The following is a 6,225-nucleotide window of genomic DNA, read 5'->3' on the forward strand; positions in this document are numbered from 1 at the left end:
TGAAAGAAAACAAAAACAAAGCACCAACCTTGGATTGGGATAACTAAATTGCTTATTTCGAAAGGACAAAAGAGAATAAAAATAGTCTTTATCTGGTTTAGTCTTATATAATTTTCTAGTAGGGGAAGTAAACACATTTGAATTTTGGAATTAAATATTTATTAAAAATCAATATAAATGAAGAAAAATTAAACCTATCAGTGTTGAGCTCACCACGTTACATGCAATCTGCCTCTAAATGATATAGTGGACAAAGTTCTGGAAGTGGAGTTATGAAGACCTGTATTCTGTTCCTGACTCCAAAATTTAGTAGATATGTGATCTTTAGAAATTCACATAATTTGCTATGCTTCTGTTTCCTCCTCCATAAAGCGCAAAATAAGAGTACCTAATACACAGAGTTGTGGTGAACTTCAAATAAGTTAATATCTTCAAAATGCTTTGTAATACATGAAGTGCTATATATGTGCTAGTTACTAGTATTTATCATTATTATTACATGCTACATTGTCATAGAATAGGTTTGGAGATGAAATGAGCCTTGAAAATCTTATAATCCATCCCCTAATTTTGTAAAGAAGAAATATGAGGTTCAAAGAGATTAAACATATCATCCATAATAACCCAACCAATTCCAGTAGTGTCCCAGGCTAGAAATTAAATCACCTCATTCCCATTATAATACTTTTTCTATGATAGTGCAAACCCCTTTACCCAATTCTTGGGAGGATTTAATTTCCCTAGTGTCCAATTTAGAGAGGCAAGGCCTATGAACTCTTCCATTGTACTAAAGATTTATTTAAAGTATTATTGTTCTAATTATGCTACTAAAACCTACCCAACATACACAATATAGCAAGCTTCCCTAAGATTTCCATCAGAGAATAGTTTCAATAGTATCTACCTGTTGTTGCTTTTTAGTCATTTCCGTCATGTCCAACCCTTTGTGACCTTATTTAAAGTTTTCTTGGCAAAAATACTGGAGTGGTTTTCCATTTCCTTGTTCAGTTCATTTTATAGGTGAGGAACTACGATAAGCAGGATGAAATAACTTGCCCAGGATCACATGAGTAGTAAGTTTCTGAAGCCAGATTTGAACTCAGGAAGAAGAGTCTTCCTAACTTTGGGTCAAACTTTCTATTCACTGTGCCACCTAGTTGCCTTGTACTTTTTTTCAAAAACAAAATGTGAGGATACTGCCCTTTCCCATCAGGACCTTAGTTGTTCATGATATCCTGGGTTTTTCATCTATCTTTACCAACCTTTGATATGCCTCTAAGACTAAAAGTCTTTGATAAATCTGCTAAAACTATAAGTTGTAAAGAAGGTGCATTTAGACATTTAAAAGGAAGTTCCTCACCAGAAAACATATAGTGATTAAATAAAAAGTCTGTACAAAACCAAAGCAAATGAAATTATATCAATGCTGCCAATCTTTGATTCATATTCATTGTTTCTTATGATTCAGTAGTATTCCATTACATTGAGGTACCACAATTTGTTTAACCATTTTCCAGTTGATGAATATCTAATTTGTTCCCAAATCTTTTCTGCTACAAAAGTTTTTAATATTTTGGCATACATGGGGACTTTGTACTTATATCTCCTTGATGGGTTGTGTCCAGCAGCAAGACCTCAAAATGTACAGACACAGTGGTAACTTTTTAAAGGCATAACACTATATTATTTTTTCTAGAATAGCTGGAACAATGATCAGCACGAGGTACTTTATAATTAATTGGTATTTATTGACAATTTCCCAAGACCTTTCATTTATTATCTCATTTGGTTTTCAAAATAACCCTATGAGGTAGGTAGAGTTTGTGCTTTTATCCTCAACTTAAAAAATGAAAAACAAAACACCAAAAGAAAACTGATGTTCAGGGACAAAAAGTGACTTTAGGTCGAAACATATGCAATGTTATGACACAAAGACTGTATATCATGTCTACTGCCTTTTAGTCCAGTACTCTCTACATGTGTCACATTATCAATATCTAAAAGGTCAGTAGTTGCAAAGTGTTTGACTTGGTCAAGTCATTGAACTACATTGGGCATCAGTAGTCTCTCCTGTAAAATGAGAGTAGGACCTCTGAGTTCTCTTCAAGTTCTAGATCTCTTCTATGATTACATTGTAAGTTACAAAACCTATGATGCTTTTATAGAAACTTTTAAAAACTTGATCCAATGGAATAAATCCAGCCCAAAGCCTGTTTTTGTATAGTCTGTGAGCTAAGATAATATATATACAAATATATATATATGTATGTATATAGATATACATATATATTACATTTTTAATATGATAAAACTATTTAAAATGTATCCATAAGTTAAGAATGATTTTTACTTTTAAATAAAGTTTATCGTATGTAAAAATGAAAAAATGGATAAAAACATTTCTTAAGTGACACATAAAACACACACACACACACACACACACACACACACACACAAACAAACAAGGCGTGGACAGGATTTTACTTCAGGAATACCTTACCAAACCTGGCCTATACTTCTCACATTTAATAGATCATAAGGAATATTCACTAATTGCTAGAGTACCATATTCGTACTTAATAGCAGCTCACCTTGATGATATTACTTCATTTTCTTTACAATAATGGATGGGTTGTGATCTGGACCATTGAGGGTAGTACCTGTATAACAAGAATGCAGATCCGTTACAGTATATAAAGGATGGTATTTATCCAGTATTTACATGCAATATTGAACTTTCTTCAAAGCCCTCTAAAGTGGGTAATTTAAGAATCGGTCTCTGTATTTTATAGAATATGAAAAGGCTCAGGTCAGAGAATTTCCTCAGTCCTCAAAGCTTAGTTACCATATAAATAATTAGAGATGGGATTTGAACCCAGGTCTCATGACTCCAAAGCTATTTTTTCTCACTAGACTGATATCTCTGTCACTTAACTTAAATGACAAAGACTCTATTAATATTCTATTTCATTCAAAAAATAGCTAATGGAGAAGCTGCCCTTGAGTAGACTAATATATCTCTAGAAGATATTCTGTGTGCCTTTTTTTAAGATGGTTGTCACTTGTTTGACAAGCCATGAATCCCTCTTCCCATCCATCCTCTCAATGGTTCACATGTTATTTTTCCTTCCAAAAGAGTCGACTGTTTCTTTGTAAAAGTTTCAACACAGGATATTTCACTGACTATGACTATTTTCCAAAACTCTGACTATGTGTCCTTATTGTCCATTAGAATTTCATCAAGTTGGTTCCTGAGAATTCTTTTATCTAATTTGGCTGATAAGATAACTCACAGAAAAGTTGCACATCCTGCCAAATATAATCATATTGCACTGATATAGTGGAGAGAAATCTGACCTTGCAATCAAGAGCCCTTGGATTCAAGTTCTACCTCTACCACATTATGGCTGTGTGAATCATGACATGCTACCTCTCAGGGCCCAAGAGAAATCCTCTAAGTTGGAATGAAGTTGCCCAAGTACATCCAGAAAATTTCTATAGTTACAAAACCAAAAGTCTCATCAATATAAAATCACATCAATGCTGGCAAGTTTTCTATATTCTAAAATGGCATTAACTATCTCTGTTCCTATGTTAAATATGGGTATGATATGATTAAATTCTTATAGGAGCTAAATGTAACATTTGAGGGTCACAAACATTAGTAATAATAATACTTCCAGAGACATTTACTTCAGTCTGAAAAGTAATGTTGTACTGTCCCTGTCCTTAGTCTTTAAGTTCTTGAAAGATTGTGTTTTCTTAGTTTTCTTCTTCATTGGTGACTTTTAGAAATAACTAATATGGCAGAATTTGGGTGCAGTTCCTAATGAATAATCAATCAAGGATTTCACCTTCATAATAAGGATTATTAATGATGTTTGGTACACAATGTATCTTTTTAAAAGCTTATTGTCATTACATAATATTATGGAAACTCCATTGAATGGGCCTTTTTGAAGGTCTTCTTATGTATAGATTTGCAGAAAACATCTAGAATCATATAATAGCTCCTTCAGGAATGGCTGCCTCAAGGACTTTGGATAATGCATGCACTATGTGAATTGGAAGTTTGCCAGTGGATATAAACTATAGTTAATGCTCCAGTTTCAATAGAGATCATATTTCTCCTTAAATTTGATGGCCCCATTATTGAAATAGATTTTTGAGGGAGTGGTAAAATGGAAACATCTCCATTTGAGGGTGAGAGAAATGCCACTATGTAATGCCATGGAACATTCTTCTTTAGAGGAATGAGATCATTTAACAATATTCATGTCCCATAGAATATTAGCAATAGAAAGGGCCTTAGAGATTATCCAGCTGAATCCCTTGATTTTATAAAGAAACTGAAGCCAAATCAGACTAGAAAGTTAGAAATAGACTATAGGTATATTCACAATATCAAATGATTTCCTGTATTGGATCCCAATAACATGATCTTGAAAGTAAGAAACAAGAGAAATTTATCGATTCAATTTTCCCTGGGATTTCAATTAGATATATTCAAATAAGTTATTTTCTTATTTCATTCTGATATGTTTATAGAAAGTACTTTGGAAATGAAAATATTTAACAGGGGAATATTATAATTGTTATTAACATTTTAAATTTAATTCCTAGACAAGTATAATTCTGGCAGATGAGGAGTCCAAGGCATGGTATATACTCTAACTTTTAGCTTTTAATGGCCATTAGAAATGAAGATAAAATCTTGTGCTTAATACCTTTCTGCCATTAGTTTTTAAGAATGTGAGCCTTCTAGCATTTGTGGACATTATCAACAAATAAAATTTACTTATAAGTAAAATGAAATATGGAAAACATTTTTAGCTACAATAACAGCTGTAAATGTTATAACCCTACCCTCACTGAAATCTCAGTGCTTGCACTTTTGAATTCTCATGGAATGTAATTCAATTTCTGCTATAGATTTGAGGAGGAGGTAACAGTATGACATTGAAGAAAATGCTTCATTTAGAACCATTTCCCCTATGTAACTATACTTACGAGGCTAGGGAAATATGATGGTGACAGGTTTTCTTGGGAAATCCATAGCTGAATTACAGAAAAAATTGTCAGAACCAAAAATATTAAAATAGAGAAAAGCTATTTTAAGATCTGTCTTAAAAAAGCAAGTACTTTAGAACATAATATATAATTTTCAGGGGAAAATGTCTGGAGCCATTTTGGCTATGATGCCACTCATCTAAATATTCAAAGTGAAGTGAGGAACTAATAAATATCATGAGATAATGCAGGAAAGCAAAAATGACACAGATATCTAGATAGTAAAGGACAAAGTCATTGATAGAATTACCACAATAATCATTTTAAGTGTATTTCTTCTATCCTTGAAATAGCATTTGACAGTCAAATGAGAGGTTTTTAATGAAAAGATTTCACTCAGTGTGAGAATAATAATTGTTTTGAAGTATATTTGTTTGCAACATGTTTTATACTATCATATTGTCTCTCAATTTCAAAATGTCTGAAAGCTTTTAATTTATTTTGTAAAATAAGATTACTTCCCTGTACAACCGTAAAGCACACATATTGAGATGATCATTAGAGGTTATTTTTGTCTTCTTTTCCAGCCAATGCATTAATACCTTTCTACCGATCCCTGATTGATAGATACCTTATCTTGTCTTGAACACTTTTAGAGGCAGGCATCTAACCTATTATGTCATAATGAAACCCATTCCATTTTGGGACAATTCATTAATAGAAAATGTTTTCTTATGTTGAAAAAATATCAGGTTCTTTTCTATTGCTTCTTGTCTGACAATGTAGAGTTACTTAAAATTGAGATTTTTATATGTCAGCCTATAAGATCCTTGGAGACTTGTCATGACTATCCATAAGCCTTCATGAGATCACATAGTTAGAGAGGGAAGGGACTTTAGAATCCAACTAACACAACCAACTCATTTTACAGATGAGAAAACTGAGGTCTCAATAGATCAAATAAAAGGGGCAAGGGGGAAAAGCACACGCTAAGTACTCAGTATATGAAAAGGGTTGTGATAAATAACTAGCACTATCTCACGTGGTTGATAAGTCACATAACCAAGATTTGTAACCAGGTTTGCTGATGATAAATACTGTACCATTCACCTCTGTTCTCACTCTGCCTTTTCTTCTTCCCTCTTTTCCATGCTAGTTCCTTCAACTGTTCCTTCCAGACCTTTCAGTATCCTGGTTCATCTCAATGACTACATT

The sequence above is a fragment of the Gracilinanus agilis genome, chromosome 5 (genome assembly GCF_016433145.1).
Source record: "Gracilinanus agilis isolate LMUSP501 chromosome 5, AgileGrace, whole genome shotgun sequence".
Classification (NCBI taxonomy): Eukaryota; Metazoa; Chordata; class Mammalia; order Didelphimorphia; family Didelphidae; genus Gracilinanus; species Gracilinanus agilis.